Source organism: Melozone crissalis, unplaced genomic scaffold, assembly GCF_028551555.1.
Source record: "Melozone crissalis strain CALT ecotype California unplaced genomic scaffold, PUWL_Pcris_2 ptg000008l_1, whole genome shotgun sequence".
NCBI classification, from domain to species: Eukaryota; Metazoa; Chordata; class Aves; order Passeriformes; family Passerellidae; genus Melozone; species Melozone crissalis.
Genome location: NW_026535786.1, coordinates 7,391,918 through 7,411,349, shown reverse-complemented (window position 1 = coordinate 7,411,349; position 19,432 = coordinate 7,391,918). Strand labels below are relative to the sequence as shown.

At 40.1% G+C, this 19,432-nt stretch overlaps 1 protein-coding gene across 3 annotated transcripts in view; it reads left to right on the top strand.

Moving 5' to 3' along the window:
- The window catches only part of DLG2 (discs large MAGUK scaffold protein 2), a 983,561-nt gene that overhangs the window by 101,891 nt on the left and 862,238 nt on the right, over positions 1–19,432 (top strand). The window lies entirely within an intron of this gene.

Below are 19,432 nucleotides of genomic sequence, written 5' to 3'. Positions count from 1 at the left end.
TTCCAATACTATTCAAGACATGATGGAATTGATTTTCTACCCTCATAGGCTTCTGTCTTACAGCCTAAGCTCTCATAATGAGCCTGAGCATTTGCTGTTTTCAGCCCTTGAATCAATATGCTCTTTCCCTGAAAAAAGATACAAACCATATCTCTTCAAGATTCTCCTTTAAGTCAAGCTCCTATAAACCTACAATGAGAATCATTTATTCACAGCCTAATCTGTGGTAACTTGTGTGGTGTGCAAGTATGTCTTCTCTTCAGATTGTTTCAGCTATTGCACTAAATTTCTCTGCTATGCTCAATTAATCAGAAAAAAACTCATTATGGGCACATAGGGTGCAAAAGCCTCTTCAATAAGGCCATGGTAAAATTTAATTATTTTTAATATATTTCAGCTTCTGTTTCTCAAAAATATGGAAAGTCTTTCCAAAGGCAGCAGATAGCGCTTAGAACTGGTTTTGTGTTTGTTTGGATTGAGCTCTTCATACTGGTTTCGCAAATTCCTTCTATTTGAGTCTGCACATTCGTCTGGAGAGATTTTTCAAATTCTGTCCATTTTGTCTTCTCTTCCTTCCAGAACCTGCAGTTGGGTTTACTTGTGGTCTGAAGTCCTGGAAATGTTCTCTCTTTTTGTCCCAGAGTTTGAATAAGGAATTACTCACATCTCCTCCTCCCTCTGTTTGGAGCTCTTATTCCCAGTTCAATCTGATCTCCAGAATCAGGAATATCACAAGTCCTCTAAAACAGCCTGTTTGTCTCAACAGTATAAAATATGTTATAAATTATCCAACTTTTTCCTCTGAGTTCTGTTATTAAAGGTATCTCAATAGCTTAATTTTTGTCAAGGAGCTCAATATTCGTGTTTGTGCTGCACATTCTGATAAATTATTTTTTTCTGCCTCAGTCATAGGCTGATGTACAAATCTACTGCATCTGTGACTGAAGTAATCCAAAGAAAATCTGCTTGTTCTTATCTGTGCTTGCCAAACTCTCATTTTAACTTTTTTTCTGTTTCCTTCTGCTTCTCTGGAGAGCTCTAGTTGCTCAGGAGTTTTTATTGCATCTTTTCTTATGAAACACTTGTCTTACACACATTGTTTAATTTCTGTGGCCCCCAGTGCCTGCTTGTTGGGGTTGTACATGTGCGTCATAGATTTTTGAATCTGAGTTTTGGACCTGAAAAAGCAACTTATGCAGAAGAAAAAAGGTTTATGTATGGTTTTATACCATACACCAATTGGTCTGTGTCAGAGTTTGTCAGGGATGTAATGTTTAAGAAACTAGGAGGTCTAATTATCACTACAAAACTATAAAACAGTAGAGAGACTCTTTACTCATATTTTTAATTTAAAATTTTATGCATGGTTTTATGTAAATTGTTCATAGCATCAAGACTGAAGCTGTTACATAGGGAAATTTCAAGGAGAGGTTAATAGTAGAGAGCAAATTTATGGGAATTTTCAGGAAGGAAAGTTTTTTTCCTGAAGAAGTATTCATTAGGCCGGATCCAGATGATCCAGGTGCTTGCTGGCCTTAACACTTTGCAGGCTGAGCAGCACTTAGCAATGCACTTATTCCCTGGCTTATCTTTCATTTAGTCATAAGCTGGGCAGCAGTTGGTACCCAGCAGGTTTGGGCTTTGTTTTGTCACTTGCCAGGCTAATCAGCAGGCAGCTCATCCACTATCTGATTCCTATTATCCTGCCAAAGAGAAACCAGGGGACTTCAGGGAATTGTGCATTCCACCTGCAAGAAAGGAGAGAAGCCAAAAATTAGATTCTGAACTTTTTGAGTCATAGAAGCAAAGAATGGCTTGGGTTGGAAGGGGCTTTAAAGATCGTCCAGTTCCAACCTCATTGGCATGGGCAGAATAGCTTCCACTAGAGCAGGTTTCACAGAGCCCCATCTAACCTGGCCTTGAGCCCTTCCAGGGATGGGGCAGCCACAGCTTCTCTTGGCAACCTGTTTCAGTGTCTCAGACACCAGACTCTCACTAAAGAAATTCTTCCTTTTATCTAAGAATCACAGAATATTCTGAGTTGGAAGGGATCCTCAAGGATCATCGTGTCCAACTCTTCAGTGGATGGTCCATATGGGGTTGAATGCACAATTGTGGTGTTACTAGCACCATGCTCTGACCAGCAGAACTCATCTCATCTAAACTTGCCCTCTGGCAGTTTAAAGCTATTCTCCCTTGTCCTATCCCTACATCCCTCTCAATTTTTCTTGTAGCCCCTTTAGGTACTGGAAGGTGCTGTAAGTTTTCCCCAGAGCTTTCTCTTCTCCAGCCTTAACAGCCTCAACTCTCCCAGCCTGTCACCACAGCAGAGGTGCTCCAGCCCTCTGATCATCTTTGTGGCCTCCTCAGAACTCGCTCCAACAGCACTCCAGGTGGGGTCTTATCAGAGTGCAATAGAGGGGGAGAATCTGGTCCCACACCCTGCAGACCACCTGCTTTGGATGCAGCCCAGGACGTGGTTGGGTCTCTGGGTTGTGAGTGCACATTTCTGGGTCACGTTGAGCTTCTCATCAACCAGCACTCCCAAGTCCTTGTCCTCAGGTGTGCTCTCAATCCATTCTCTGCTGGTTCTTTATATTTTTCTTGGGATCACTCTGACCCAGGTGCAGGACCCCTTCTCCCCTGGTCTTGCTGAACTTCATGAGGTTCACACGGGCTCACCTCCCAAGCCTGTCCAGGTCCCTCTGGATGGCATCTCTTCCCTCCAGTGAACGACCACACAACTCTGCTTGGTGTCATTGGCAAGTGTGCTGAGAGTGCCCTCAATCCCACTGTCCACGTCACCAACAAAGATGTTAAACAGTGCCTGGTCCTAGTATGACCTCTGAGGATCACCACTCACGTTTTGGTTTTCCACTACTCCCAGCACTATTCTGGCAGTCAGATATTTTGGTGTCATTTGTTGTGAGAAAACGTTACATGTGATGATGGATTTCTCTTTTCCAGACAGCTTAGTCTGTGATTGGCTCTTGGAAGCTATATCTGTGGTCTGTGTTTGGTAAAATATTTTGGAAACATCTGTAAAATACTATTTCAAATGTCTGGGTTTTGGCTGATTAAAGATGAATGCATGTGCCAAATTTAAACTGGAAAAAACCTCAAACAGTTTAGGACAGCGTAGATGTGTTTGCAAAAAGCAGAAAATATTTGCCTCTATTGGTTCCCAAAGAGACTCATGTGATTTTGTGGGGAATGCAAGCTGTTTTCACCTATTTCTTAACAAAACAATATCATGTGTGGTTGAATCATCTTGTTGAATATTTCCATTACATGGCAGGGTGCTAGCTGAGTTATGGACAGTCACTGACACAGCATTTAGAAGAAGCTGCTAAAGAAAAATCTCTTTTGAAATATGAACTGATGGCAACTTTCAGGCCATAGATTCTAATAAATGAACAGTGTATGTGAAAGATCATGAACTGTTAATAATATCTTCTACATAAACTTTGCTATTTTTCAGCTGAGCATGTTTCCAATGCTGTCAGTTTATATTTAACAAGAAATTTTGACAGCTTGTCTTTTAGATCACATTATTCTAGAAGAAGCTTATTTATAATGAACATGATCTAAAATATTAAAGGTGGGATTACACCAGGAGTCTTGGAGATTTATATTTTGGATTGTGTCTTAAGTAATGACTAAAGAAAGAAATTAAATGTTGTGGAATGTTCCTTTTGAAAATAAGCACATTTTCCTTGTCCTAGATAGATCATTAAAGGGCCATGTTCTTTGCAGAATCAAGGTACACATAAAACAAATTCAGATCTTCAGATGGAAGAGAAGTGGCCATTCATCCCTTCAGTTTATAATAGTTATTTTTGGTTTTGCTTGAATTAATTCTGTCTTAGCTCCATTTGAGATTCTCGGATGTATGTGGCTGCTGCTGTAGCAGTGGCACTTCCAGTTTAGTTTGGAAAAGCAGAGTCTAATGTTAGTTAAATAATCGCCAGTTACAACTCCTTCCTGCCCAATTCCCTTCAACACACTGTGAATACTCAGTTTTTCCTCTCCTGTTCCTCTGCAGATGAGTTCTTCCATATTAAGTGTACACAATGCTAAGAGGACTATTTACTTTTATTTTTAATCCAAATAGAACAGCTTTGCAACCCTTTCACAAGTGGCAGGACTGGCTGCATCCCATGTGCGTACAAACGCAGTTCTGTGTGCTTTAGCCAAAGGGCACAATAGGAAGATTCTCTCTGTGGTTTTACCCAGACACTGCTGTCTTATTGATACAGATCCCCAACATGATGGGTTTCCTTAGAGTGAAACAGGATTCTGCTGAAAGCACAAATCAAGACTCACCAATCTATTTTTGTAAGTTAAAGCATTACAAGTCCTTTGTGTGGATATTGAATGTAGTTAGAAGGAGCTTCCATAATATTAAAATTTGTGTCTAAAGCCATAGTTTAGTTTGCTTCAGATAGCTGACAATTTCTCAAGGATTTATTCTTATAAAAATGAGTTTATTAATAATATTGCAGTTAAGTCATAAATGAGCTCTAATACAATAGGCTGTCTACGAAATGCAAAAGATTTTGATATTCTTGTTATTTGTTGTGTCTGTCTCCTGTGGTGTAGGTCACCACAAGTATTCTTGTGGTGAGGGGTTGTGTTAGGATTTGCTTAAATCAGATCCCACCTTCTGCCTTTTATCAGTTTTAAATTTCTCACCATTATGCCCCGCAAGCTATTCCCTTCTCTTAGCAGGGTAAATTTATCATTTCATTAATCATTCAGCAACCTGAGCTTGGTCATGGCTTCAGGCTGCCACACTGTTCTCCTGCTGCCCTTGACTGCTTCACCCTTCACTGTTTCAACCTGGTAATATTGTAGGGTGCTGAAGTGATTCCTTATAAGCATCAAAAAGTCCCATTTTTGGTTGAAATAGAGCAATCTCTCCAGTTTGGCACCTCTGTCAAAGTTTCTCAGCTGACCTGAGCAGGCAGCTATAGCTAGTGGAGATGAGATAGTTACATCCTGCAGGTGTGTGCTTCTGGCCCTTGTATCTTCTGATGAATGCCCATGGGGCAGCAGAATGAGATCCATTCCTGCTGGGCAAACAAATGGAGCTGGCAGCTCCTTCAACTATTCTGTGCATTCCTTGATTCATAGCAGGGAGGGCGTTGGGGTTTTTGCAGGACTTTTTGTGCTTCATCTTTGGGCTTGAAAACTTACTGAGCAGCTACTTTGCTTTTCTGTCACATCAGTCATGGCTCCTGAGCAGCCATGTGGGTTTTTCTGATGGATCTGTCAAGCTTGTTCCTATGACTTAGTGGCTGGGATTATGACACTCGGTGTTTTGCTCACTACCATCCAGTTTCAGCTGTGGCTTTTTTGGGAAATAAACGACTGAGAGTAGTGCAACATAATGCACTGCTTTCCATAATGTCCATTAGGTGTCTCCACATGCTGGTGGCTCGTGGGTACTTTAATTACATCTTCCCAATTAACAGCAGTGTGCTCTGCATGCGCTCCTTGAATGGAGTCCTAGATTTCCATAGTGAATAAAATGCTGTCGCACTCGTGCTTTCTGCGAGGAATTCTCATTACTGGAAGAACTCGCCCGCTTGCGCACCACTATTTGTCAGTTGCCGTGCCTGAGCCTTAATTAACGTTGCATTTTTAAGTAGCTAATACATACAAAATGGTAATTGTGAGCCCATAACCACCTGGCACGTTGTTTCCTACCACTGTGCAGCTACTCTCTTTGCAATGCAGAACAGTAAGAGAAATTACAAGTAAATTTAATATACAGTCATAATGCCATCTTTCCGCTTTCTTGTTTGCGGCCAAATCCGCTGCTGGATCCCTTGTTAGAGCACTAAGTTTTTTCCAGTTGTCTAACTTGTTCTGCCCTTGGTTTATAAATATGTCTATGGATTATTTGCTGCCTGGATCATTATCCTGCAATTTGACAGAGTCTCAAAGGGAGAAGTCAGCTCTTCTCAACACCAAGTGCAGGTTTTTCTGTGTACGTGTGCGGTAATAGGAATAATCTCCATCTCCTCTCCTCCTTTCTCATTTTTGTGAAGACTTGGCCTTTTACCTTACTTAGGATGTTGACAAGAACCTGCAGGCCTCCTGGCAGCACCACATCTGCACTCTTCCAGTCTAACCCACCTTTAAAGGATGGTTTAAAGTGACATGACCCATTTTTATTATTTGTGATAGATCTTTAATGTAGAATGACAAGCCATCCCATCATAAACAGGTGAAGTAAACTCACACTAGGGCCCGCTACTAGAGCTTGCCCTTATAATCTTCCATGCATTTATCTGCCCAGCACACCTTTGTGACATCCCCTTTCTGAGATCTCAGCACAAAAAGGATCTGTCTACCCTGGGTTTTTGGGATTTTTTTTGTTTTACTACTTGGGAGAGAATATCTTTGTTTCTCCATGGGCTTTGTGTGTGTTTTACACCCCTTTCCCAACCCACTCCATACTTCCAGGAAAAGTTAGGTGGTGTAGATAAAGGAGATCTATCTTTGCCAGTGTCAACAGAATCTGGTGTTACTTCTAAAATTTGTAACCTACACTTAGTGAATTTGATATCTGGACACAGGTTTGAAAATCCTCTTTATTTTTTTTTCTGCCTTTGTAGAAATTTTCAATAATTTATTTTTGATAACTAGTATTTATTATCTTCTTATTTATAATCTTACATTTGAGATATAATTTGAAATCTTTTCACTTAATTTTAAAATTGAAGTTCAATTACTGACATGATTTAAAATAATGAATTAAATTGTACTTTCTGACATGATTTATCATTCCAAAAACTGATAGAATATTATTATCTTGTTAGAACAATGCCTGGCTTTCTTATAGCAAGCATAGCAAAAGGAATATAATATGGCAGCTCAGCCTATCATGTTTGATTTCTTCAAAGCATGATAGAAATACTAACAAATTGATTTTCACAACCTTAATGTGCACAGAATAAGTGTCTGTAACACATCAAGTGAAATACCAAGGACAATAGAGTAGGTTAATGGCAGGATCGTTGCAATGCTCTGTTTCCCTGATACCTGTCTACTCTGGGTTTTTAGGGACAAAAAGCTTTGGTTTTGTATCAATATTTGCATTGTGCTGGAAATAATACTGAAAGAAAGTTCATTTTCTTCAAGGTTTTATGAGTGTTTTTTCCTCATCCACTCCACAATTTAAGATTGTTTTAACAGTAAAAAGAATTAGCAGCAGTCTTCTGTAGGTGTGCCTGCCCTGACTTTCTGTGTAGTTCTCACAGAAAACTGTAACTTCAGCTGTAACTTCTCTTCATCCATTCAGAAGTTGACTGCAAAAATTGTTTTGAAATAAAACTTTCCAAGTTAATAAGTTAATTTTGTTCAACCATATTTAATGCGAAATTGATGTTTTCAGAAGGCTGAGTAACAATGCATGCTCTTTAAAAGATAATCATATGTTACTGCAGAACTCTGGAAAGAGAAGACCTAACACACTGAAGTTGGTCCTAGATCATTATCTGCTAACAGAGAAAACAAACCAATAAAACTATGAAAAATAATGCAAATCTGACCATCAGACTTTTGCCCAAGAACAAGTTCTGACTGCAAGGAAAGAAATGGCATCAAGGAAAGAAATGGCATCAAAATCCTTTGCATCCACTCTGGTTTTCAGTATTGCCTTCTTACATGAAGGATGCTCAGATTGGGATGTAGTTCCAGGTTAGGGCACGTACCTTTGGGAGTTAACACGTGCTCAGTCTCAGCTCCCAATGTCAGGAACAGATGTGGAGTCGACACAGGTGGCAGAGTGACTGGTCTGAGGCTGTAACTGAGGTGTTCCCAGAGACAACTGGTTCACCCTCTACCCTCCCTGTAAGTCAAGAGTTTCCTGTCACCTTCCACGCCTGCCCAACCTACGTTCTTATCTCCAGCAAGGCCCAGCTTTCTGGAAGCCCTGTGCCGTCCGTGCCTGCCAACCCTCTGGCTTTAGCACACAGCAGTGAAATCTCTGCTGCTCCAGATGGCAGCAGCTGTGATATCCAGCCTGAACTTTGCAGCAGATGTGACAAAGTTACCTCCAGAACACATCTCAATTCACAGCTAGGCTGGATAACAGTCCCTAAAATTTGCGTCATGCATTCAGCTTTCCAACTCAAGGTTGACAGTCTTGATCTTGTCTGTCCCCCCACCCAATGCCAGCTTGATTTAGCATTTTTGTGTCTAAGGGGGTTGGTCTGAGCTCCTGCTCTACCTTGAGTTGAGGTGGGATCTTCCTCTGTTAGCAGATCGCTGTTATATGGAGCTGTACTAATTTTCCCTTTGTCTTGTGTGATAGAACACTGGAGCATATGATATGCCAATTCCTTGGCTGTGGGTCACTTTCTTCATTAGCATTTATGCCATGCCCTTTGATTAGCGTGTCCCTTTCTGCTCCCTTGGGGTTTGCTGTCAGACATTTTTAAAAATGCTGCAATAAAACTTTATAAATTATTTATCTTGAAAAAAAATTGTTTATAAGCACAGTACTATGCTTATAACTGATTTTCTTGTGGTAAAGATTAAAACTTGGTATAAAGAATGGTGAACTTGGGAATGTAATTTTTTGTAAAACATTTCATCCTTAAGGGGGCTGAGAGCCTCTCTTTGGGACACATCACAGTATCATTGCTGTAGAATAATCACTGGAAAAAGACTTGCAAATATATTTTGTCCCTGTTCACAGCAGAACAGTTGGATGCATGATTTTTAAATGTCCCTTCCAACCCAAACTATTCCATGATTCTGTGATTTATGAATAAATACATAAGTCTATAATGAATGACAGTCTAAATTACTGAAGTGAAAAAGATCTTGTACTGAGTCCATAAACATTAAAATTACATGAGAATGGACATAATGAGAATGGTAGAGAGATTCATGACCTTCAAGGGCTTTTGTAACAGATACAAGATTTTTTTTTGCTTCTTCCAATGGAGACCAGCAAATATCTGTGAATTTACATGAAACCTCCTATCTGTTACTAAAACCATGGGAACATAAAGTGAAGTAAATTCAAGCATGACCAAGGAAGTCTTTTGATGTTCATGGAAACCTGCAGCACAAGGTCAGACCAATTAATGCAGTGACTGTAAATGTTAAGTGTAGACAACTAAAGTCACAGTCGTTCCAGTGAAAGGGCTCATTTACAGCATAATTTATTATAAGAGAGTAGCAATAGTAAGGGTTACACCTGACATTGCGGCAAATATGTTCAAGGGTCGTAAGCCAGAGTTTATGAAGGTACAACCTGTAATAATTTAAACTTGTATAGAAACATTCATTATAAGTGTTTAACAAACATTAATTAATTAAGCTGTGTAACACCACGCTGTGAGCCTATGGGTAAGTCAAAGCATTTGTATCTGAATTTTACAGAAGGTTAAGCTGAAGTGCAGAGAGGTATATTTGCCTGAGGTCACATATCAAGTCAGTGGAAAAACTGTAAATAGAATCTGCAATCTGAAGTTCTCATTTCCCTGGTTTTGCCACTTACATCACACTTTCTACTAGTAAAATGAAAGGGAATAAAGAGACAACTGAAGTGGTGAGACTTGCAATATAGTTAACCCAGTTTTTATACATGTTCTTGCCTTTTTTTCACCCACAGCTTAGGCATGTATGAAAGGAGTAGATTGCTTTTAAATGGTTTTGAACTTTGGCTTCTGGGTAGGAAACCAGCTGCACCAGGAGCATGGGGTGGGGGGGAGGTGGAGATGGAGGTTGCTGCCCCGTGGCCACATGTTTGACTTTACACAGCACCTCATCAAAACTGAGGAATAAGTTGTCACTTAGTGACTCTCAGGTTACCTGGGATTGTGTGTTTTGGTATCAGAGTAAAGCTGGTTATTGAGAACAGAGGGTGATGCCTTGCTAAATGGCAGAGGCTTGGGCTGAGCAGGTGTGTATCCTTCCACTAAAAGGAGCCTGTGGGGTGTTTGCAGAGAAAGTTAAAGAGAGATGCAGAGGGGGAGATGTTCCCAGGTGGGACCTTGAAGAAGAAGGATTAAAGAAGGTAGAGTTGCTCTGGCAGGTCAAAGAATAGTGAAGAAAGGTTGAGTTTTAGTGTTTTGTTTTAGTTTGATATTTAAAGTGATGTTCAAAAGGGGTTGTGTATGAAGATGCTTCTTTATGAGGTGAAGAAAAAGAAGAAAAAGGACAGGAAGCAATTACTGTTAATTCTTTATAGAGTGCCATGGAGTTTTCCTGAAAATGCTCTTACATTGCCTTGGGAAAATGAGTCTGAAATTTCACTCTGGTTTTTAGCAAATTGGATACCTCTGGGAGATATCTGAGGGAATGGACCCTGGCTGGGTTGCTGAATATCTGCAGCTATCCCAAAGCCTGCAGGTCCCATGACTTGTGCTCCAAGCATTCGGTCTTCCATTTACGCCGTCTACTCTCAACCTATTTATGTGCTACAACAGTGGACAAGCCTATATAAAACTAATCTGATCTAGTATTATAGAATGATATATCTTTTTTCTGGTTCTGGTCTGGTATACAGCATTTCCCTCAGTACTGAGAAATTGGCTTGCAGCTGGGTCCTTTCCAAGAGCCAAAAAGAAAAGTGAGGGAATCTGATGTTTTTTCTCTCTGACTCTTGCCTCAGATGAAAATACACCTGCCCTTTTGATTGGGCATTTTACAGTCAGATTTTGTGATTTTTTCCTAATTATCCCTATTTAAAGGAAGACTGTCTTGAACATTTTAGCAACAAATAAAATCACACAACAAGTAAATTAGATAACTGGACAGTTTTCCAGTATTGAACTCAGTTGTTTAAGCACATATTGGAGCCATTAAGAGGAAATTCTGTTCATGACTGCTGTGACAAATCATGGGTCTGTGGGATGCTCTGACAGGATCAGAAATGCACAGTAATAGCTGTTAACTGCTGCACAGAAATTAGGGAAAATCTCTCCAGTAGTGGCTTTGAATCCAACTCCCGAAACAATGAATAAAGCCTCATTCTGAAGGCATTTTATTATTGTTGTCAAGAACTGGAACAGGCTACCCAGGGAAGAGGTTGAATCACCATCCCTGGAGGTATTTACAACATGTGTAGATGTGGCACTCGGGGATATGGTTTAGTGGTGGACTTGGCAGTGCTGGGTTAGCAATTGGACTTGATGACCTTAAAGGTCTTTTCCAGCCTTAATATTTCCATGATTCTAGAATACATGCAGAGGATGTAGCACTACAGTGCTAAAAAGATTTGAAAGTTTCTCTTTAAGATTCTAGGAAAAGAACTTCATACAAACCACCATTTTTCAAAGCAAACTGTCATTTTCTGAAAGCTCTGCTCTGAAACACAGGAAACCTTGCCTTGACCTCTTAGTATTTCCTTAGCTGTCACCTTTGAACAGTTGCTAAAATTATCTGTACTTTCTGTTGATAGAGTTTTCCATCAGAAAATATCTGGAAGAGGTTCAAGTATCTGCCTGGTTGTGTGGAGGTACAAAGCAGCCAGTGTGTGCCTGTGATCCTGTTCTGACTCTCGCAAATTGTGTGTAGATGCACAAGCTCTGCATCACCTGGTTAAAAGGAAACCTTGCTGTAGGATCTGGGGCTTGCTGTTCTGCTCTCCTGCAGCTTAAGCTTCAGAAACAGAGTGAGAAGGTTTAGTGCAATATTTGCTAAATCTACGGTGGCCACTCTTAACTATTTTTCTGTGCGTTATCAAACCTGTCACATGGGGTTTTGTCTTGTTCTCTTGAAAACACTGTTATCAACCCTACTTATAAACCATAACATATTGTCAGTGGTGAATGCTTAAATTCATAGAATCATAGAATTGTTTGGGTTGGAAGGGACCTTTAGAGGCCATCTAGATCAACCCCCCTACAATGATCTGGGACATCTTCCACCAGATAAGGTTGCTCAGAGCCCCATTCAACCTTATCTTGAATGCTTCCAGGATGGGGCACCTACCACCTCTCTGGGCAACCTGTGCCAGTCTCCCATCACCCTCACTGTAAAAAACTTCTTTCCTGTATCTAGTCTAAATTGGTCCTCCTTCAGATTAAAACCATTCTTCCTTGTGCCATCACAAAAGACCCTATCAAAGTGAGTTAATCCTCACTTTTCTTATAAACCCCTCTTTCCTCATCCATTGTTATTCATTTGTCAGTCCTGCTTATTGTGATGTGATACATTTTCTTTGACTCTCAGTCCAGAGTGAATTTCTTATTTATGAATAAGTGGCTAGAATGTGTAGGCAGAACTGTAGTAATGCACTCAATATCATCACTGAAAAGGCTTAAATACTGAGTTTACTCTCTGATTGATTGCTTTCTAGTTTTCATGTAACATGAACATCGCCCACATAGCAAGGGTTGCAGCAATTGTTTTGTCTTCTCTGTGCATAGCTATCTGTGCTTAATATTTTTTTCTCCCTGGATATTGGACAGCTGCCCTTGAGGTGCATATTCCTAGCTGAAACTTTTTGGAGAGCTGTGGTTGTATTTTGGATATATTGTAATCAACAATAATGTTGCTAATGTACTGCAAAACCAGAAGTACTCAAAGTATGTTTCTATTTCATATATTCAAATAACTATTGGCATCAGTTATTAACTATTTAGTTATTTACTACAGCCTGTAGAGTATTTCAGGATTTTTTTTTAATGAAAACATGTAATTTTGCTCAGATATATACCTGCTTAGTAATGGTTCCTGCCTCCAAGAGTTTACAACTTTGATGTACAAGCGATCACAGGATCATTGGATAATTCAGTTTGGAAGAGACCTCAAAATTATCTAGGTCAGATAAAAGGCATTTGCTGAAGCTCAGGACTCAAGACAGGTTAATAACGGAACCATATTTCTTGCTGCCTACTTTGGTACATGTTCTACCAGAGTATGCTGCTTTTAATAGATTTAGGAGCATTCATCAGCTGTAGGGAGTTGGCAGAAGACTGCTTCCCTGGCTTGCACTGCACTGTTTCACTGCCTGCGTGGAATAGAGGACTTTTTTTCTCCTGCAGCAAGTCTTGCTGTTGGGTTGGCATCTATGCTTTTCATGCACCAAAGGCTTGTGTCTGAAAACCTTGCAAGCAGGGCTGCTAAATTTCATTTTGACTCGCAATATCTTTGTGTTACCTCTGCCAACTGAAAAAAAATAAGCCTTGAGCTTTTCCTTTGTTGGTTGAATCTGACTCCACCTTTATTAGTGCAGACCCAAGGCAAGTACATTGGAGCCAGGGGGTGAGATGCAGCTGAAATGGGCAAGGTGTTTTTGACTGCTGCTGCACTGAGGGATGCTAATGGGGGCAGGTTGGAGCTCCCCAGGAGAATGAAGCTATGAGCCAGCTCTGCCATTTCTCACACACCACAGGCCTGCTTTAGTTGAAAACTCACCCTGTTTCATGGTAGGTTTTAACTTCTCTTGCTTTTTATCTTTCCTCTCTTAAAATGGCAATTTTACTCAATATGGAAACATTTTGCCTGAAAAAAACCCACACAACATAATTGCATTGGGTGAAGCATGTTATTTAACCTCTCTTTGGACTGCTTCCATCAGCAGGGCCGCTAAAGCTCTTTACTGGCAGGCTGGTACAATCTATGATCAGTTCCCTGCTACTTGTGCTGCCTGAATGAGTTTTCCGTCTTGAACAACATCCTGCACAATTCGCCTTACTCCTACCTAATAATTCAGACCAGATGGCTGAAGCTGACCCAGCATAATCTACTCCCCAGGATATAAATGATGCCATTTAGACATACACTCTAATGTTCCCTTAGTTAAAAAAAAGATTTACAGCAGGAGCCTGCAACAACTGACTTTATTTTGATCTGCAGTGTTCTGCCAGACAGTAGTCATTTGTGCTGGGTTACACAACATTAAAAGGCACATATCAGACACTATCCTATACATAGACAAAAAGACTGTCCCAAATTTCCCAGAAAGGGAACAGCTTGTGTTTGCATGTTGCCTTAGACCCCCATTCCACCTTGTCCCCGAATGCCCTGGGAAAACAGATGGGACTTACACTGCAGAGCAAGTCAGGGCACTGGCACAGTATAGGAAAAATGAATTCTATGGTTTTGGACCTCTAGAAAGAGGAGGAAAAAACCCCAAGCAAACCCTTTTTATTCTACTGAATATTTGTTCCAGTTCCCAGTTTGGTTCTATAGAAATATGATACACAGAGAGCTCATTCCGTGGGTAATGGGATTCTACGTTGTTAATGCCATTACAGTTAATTGCAAAATTGTGCAGCTGTCTGCAGTAACAACAGACAACTTATGCAGTTACTAGAATTTTGATGCCATTGCTAAATCCTCTCAAGACAGAAGGTGAAGGGGGGTGGTAGCAAGATGTATGTAAGGAAATCTTGTTGCATTGCTAAGCACAGATGAAGGGAACAGCTTTTGGAATAGCTGTCAGCACAGTGGAGGTCAAAAAATGCTGTAGGGGTAGGTGTCTGCAAATTCAGTGGATTTTGGATAAGGTTTGATGCACGGAATAGTTTGCACTGCTCTTTTACAAGTGGCCACATGTACTGTGAAGTCACTGGGGAAGCAGCATTTGCTGACACATGCAGTGCAACTTCAGGCTAAGCGATGTACAAGATTATCCTTTTAAGCTTAATTGTTTTTGTTGTATAAAATATAGATGGTATCAGAAAGCCTGGCATTGTCTTGTTTGCTACTGGAATACAGACTTTTCTCTTCTTCCCCTTTTTTAAATGCAAAAGAGGTGCAAGAGATTTTTATCTCCACTTTTACTCTAGTTACCTTCCCTGTGTTCTGAATCCTGAGTTTGGTATCTTGCAAATCTATCGAAGGACAGGTTGGATGGGGCTTTACAGAACTTGATTTAGGGAAAGGTGTCTCTGCCCATGGCAGGGGCGTTGAGACTGGGTGATCTTTAAGATCCTTCCCAATCTGTGTAATTCTGTGATTCTACCCTCCCTGCATAGCTGCATTGTAAACCTGCACAAGCTCAAGCTGAGCCATTTTGCACTTGTTATGATCTTATGTTTATAAAGGAGATTCTTCTTCCCAAATTAAGGTGCAAATGAGACCATATGCTGAAGTCAATAGGACAGATTTAATTTAACTATAACTGTGAGGTGTGAGAGAGAAATAGGAAAAAAAGAGAGAGATTAAGTAGAAAGCTATCACCACCCAATGGATCCCGTGACATTGCATTAGTCCTTCTTCAGCCTGGTGCTGGAGGGTCCCCAAGTCATTCTTCTGTGGTATCACTTTTGTACTGTCCAAGTTCTGGGTATCCACAGGGTGTAGGTGCCATTGCCGTGAACTGGGATGGCATGTGTGTGAGCAGTTTTTTCTTTCTCACAGTTTGCCATGGTGGGATTTCTTTGGATGCTAACCAAACCTTCAAGTCTGTTAGGCCTGGAACAAGCTCCTTCCTACTCTGCCATCTGTGCCTGTTTCATGTTTTGTTGTGGTGGCTTATTTTATAGCAAGTTCCTTTTGTGACCTTGACAGTGTTTGGAGGCAGGATGCTGCATTCTGTAAGACCTTACAGCACTTTATTACCTTGGAAAGCCAATCTTTTGATGTTCTCACTCCCTAACCCATTGCATCAGTTTGGTACGTGGAAAGTGCAGCTCCAGCTCAGCTGGTATTAAAGAGTGAGACTGGGATAATCCCAGTTGCTTGGTGCACTGGGATGTGTGTGCCTTGATGGCTACATTTCTGAATGTCCATGAAAGTACTGGGATGCATTTGGGACCTGCCAGTGCTTCTCTGTGTAGGTGGAAATCATACAGATGCCAAAGCTATCTCATGAACTGCATCCCATCTTGGGGCTACCTGCTGAATATGCTGATTCATACAGCTGAAGACACCAAGGACACAAAGATGCATGAGTGGGAACAAATGCTGATCACCTCCCCCTTCTGACCTTAAATCACACCAGTGAGTTTCTTGAATAAAGGAGAAAGCTTCTAAGAGTGAGAGATTCTTGCCTTGTTCCCAGCAGACTGAGGAATTGTTCTCAATCTTCTCATGCAGCTGTATCTGCCCTTCCCAAAAAAGAAGGTTTTTAAAAATGGAATTGTGTTGTCTCAAGTCCATTGGTAATTCTGAAGCCACTGTAAGTGGGTTATTGATTACAAAGGGCTGAAAGCATCTGGTATGCTCATGTGTGAGCCTCTGCATTTTGACCCTGCTGGTTTTGCTTCTCTTTGAGGCCATGGGCAATTTTCTCAGCCAACACTATATGGTTCTTAATGTTTGTTTTGCTTTGAAATGAAAGGAAATATGAAAGTGCATGTTGTTATTATTCTCTTCCTTTAATCTTTGCTCAGAAGTTAGTCCTCTCAGACCTTTAATCATCTGTCTTTGTCTAAATTTCCCTCAATTTAATTCTATCTTTCTGGTGCTCAACTGCTTACAGATGAATGAGGAATTGTATTGCTTTATCTCATTTTTTCCCTCTTTAGAATGCTGGCAAAAGCCTGTGGTCACAAAAGACAGATAGTAGTTTAGGCCTTTTTTGCCTTTTTGTATTATTTAACCCCTTTACTATCAGAGCTCTATAGTGGATAGCACAAATGGATGTTGTCATGCATATAAATTGGAAGAGAAATTGCACTGGAATAATGGTTGCAGGCTGCAGCACCAACCACTAAAAAGTCAGAAAATGGCAGAGTTTAGGCAGCCTTTTCGGCTCTGTCTGATCATACATTTTTTACTTTTTTTGTAGCTTCTGTCTGAAAGGTCATTCTTTTAAGTGAGTAAGACATTGTGTCTTCTCCAGTACTTATTCTTTTTCTAAACTATTTTTGTTTAAATTTTCTTTTAAAAAAGTGAGGTTAGAGTGAGCACAAATCTGAGCTTTAATTTTTTTTTTTTAAACAATAGTAAAAAAATTCAAGGCCTCAAACTGAGAAGTGTCTCCAGCTTTAGTAACAGACAGTGCTTTCTGACATATCTATAAAGGTTACACCCTGCTCACTCCTGAGGAGTAGGGAAGGAGAATTGGGGACTCTTAGAGCTTTCCTTCAGAGAGCAAATGCAGCCACTTATGGTATGCTTGTCCATGGGCAATTGAAAAATGCTACTGAAATAAGTCACAGTATCTTTAGAATTACTTTGTACTAGAATATATATATATATATGTACACATAGAAAATTTATTGTCTGCAATTTATCTTGATATAGCAAAACTGACAAAATATTCTGGCTAGGCTAAAGGGAGAGCAAGTAGAATTTATTAAATAAAGTAAGTAATCTCTTAAGAGGTAAATGAACAAATTCTGTTAGACAGAAAATCCAGTGAGATTCACTGACACTTTAAACAAACATGAATTAATCGCTTAACAAAATGTTTGGAGCAGGAGAGAGATTGAAAATGAAGATGTGTTTTGTGCTCACAAAGTTCATCAATAGTATTATTGCCATTTCTACATGAAATCTGGACTTGTTTTCATGGGATAGAATATGGAGCCAGGGAATGCTAGGTACAAATTTAATTTGTGTAAGAAATGCCCCACCCTCAAAGTGTCAAGGGCAGGCTGGATGGGGCTTGATCCAACCTGGTCTAGTGGAAGGTTTCACTGTCCATGGCAGGGGAAGTAGAACTAGATGGTCTTTAAGGTCCATTCCAACCAAAGACATGATATGATTTCTGTTTTCTAAGATTTTAGACTTTTTGTTGAATTATTTTTCTGTAAACCCCCACTAGGAGACAGACTGTATTTGCTCATTTTACATAACAATTACCATGCCCCCATGGCTTCTCTTTATGACTGTGGTTCCAATCTTGATTCTACAGCTGCTCACTCCCATTCTATCCTCAGTAGTATTCAACACTTTTCCCCTCCTAGTATGATTGCACCTCTCGTGTCGTGGAGATTACTTGATAGAGCAGGTTTTACTCAGAGCAAATTACAAAACCTGTTTTTTGCAAACCTCGTCTGACTGCAAGTTTCTGGCTGCCCTTGTTCCACAGAAATGGCAATTTCAGCTTATGGAATTACAAAGCAGCCAGCTAAGTGAATCCTCTGTGCTTTCTTCTGTGACCGCATAAGTACTGAAGTGCTTTTCTCTGCACACCAGTGATCATTATTCCAGCAAAAGCAACCCGTGGCCTCCTCAGAATAGATAATGACCTTTACAAAGAGACTGAAGTTTTAATATTTATTTTGCACATGTGCATACACATGCAAATGTGGCTCACACATCATTTTTAATGAAAGCACAACGGCAAGATAGGCTGTAAAGTTAGGGCGGAAGCACCGTTCTACTGTTCCTTGACTGAATACTGTCAACCCAATTAATACCCTGATAGCGTCAGTGATGCCAGCTGAATGCCACTGCCAGAGGGCAATTTCTAGCTTATTTCTGCAAAGTATTTATCTAGAGATAATTACATATTAGCCTGATATATTTTATTTGCTGTTGCAATACAAATTGACCTGGCATTGAACCATGTATTACAACTGTTTCAATTGTTCTAGGACTATTCAAACCAACTGTAAAAAGTTGCCTGTGTTTAGAATGGAGAAACTTTTTCTCATTGCAACTGTCCTGTAGCTTTTTGTTTTCAAAACAGGTTTTAATTTTAATGTGGAATTAAATGCTTGTAGTAATGTGAAAAATTCTCATAAATATATGCATGAAATAAAAGTTAGTATGGCAAGGTGGGGATCAGCCTCTTTTCCCAGGTAACCAGTAACAGAACATGGAGAAATGGCCTCAAGTTGTGCCAGAGCAGTTTCAGGTCAGATATGAGGAAAAATTTCTTCACTGGAAGGGTTCAAGCATCGGAACAGGCTGCCCAGGAAAGTGGTGCAGTAACCATGCCTGGAGGTGTTCAAAAAATGAGTAGATGTGGTTTACTGGGCATGGTGGCATTTAGTTGAAGGTTGGACTGTTTTATTTTTGAGGTAGTTTCAAACCTTAATGATTCTGTGATTCTTTTTTTCCCATTGTATGTGACAAATAGAATACATAATAAGCTGGAAAGTTGTAAAAGGAGTTAGAAGAAAAGCTCAACATTAGCTGTTCCTAAAGAGAGCGAAGAGAGACTTTTGATATCTGGCCAGAGACTGAATGTGAGGATAAGCACAAACCCTAAAAAAAGCTTTTCCTTTGAGGTCCCAAGCAGTATCCAGGTAGATCCAATCTTTCTTTCTTATCCAGGAGAAAGTCCACTAAATAATGTGAAGTTTATTTGTTTTTTGTTAAGTCAATTATCTCCACTTTGTTAAGTCAGTTTGATAGCTTTCGTGTGTGACTGACTGCAAACTTCTTGCCCAAGGAAGAGAACACCTTTCCCCCCGCCTCTCCTTAAGTCATTATGTTCACAGGTTTCAATGAAATTGTTTTTACTGCTGGATCTTGTATATCTGATGATACCCCATAGAAATAAATGTGATAGAAACATCTGAACAGGATATTTTAAGACCTAGCTTGCTGGTTT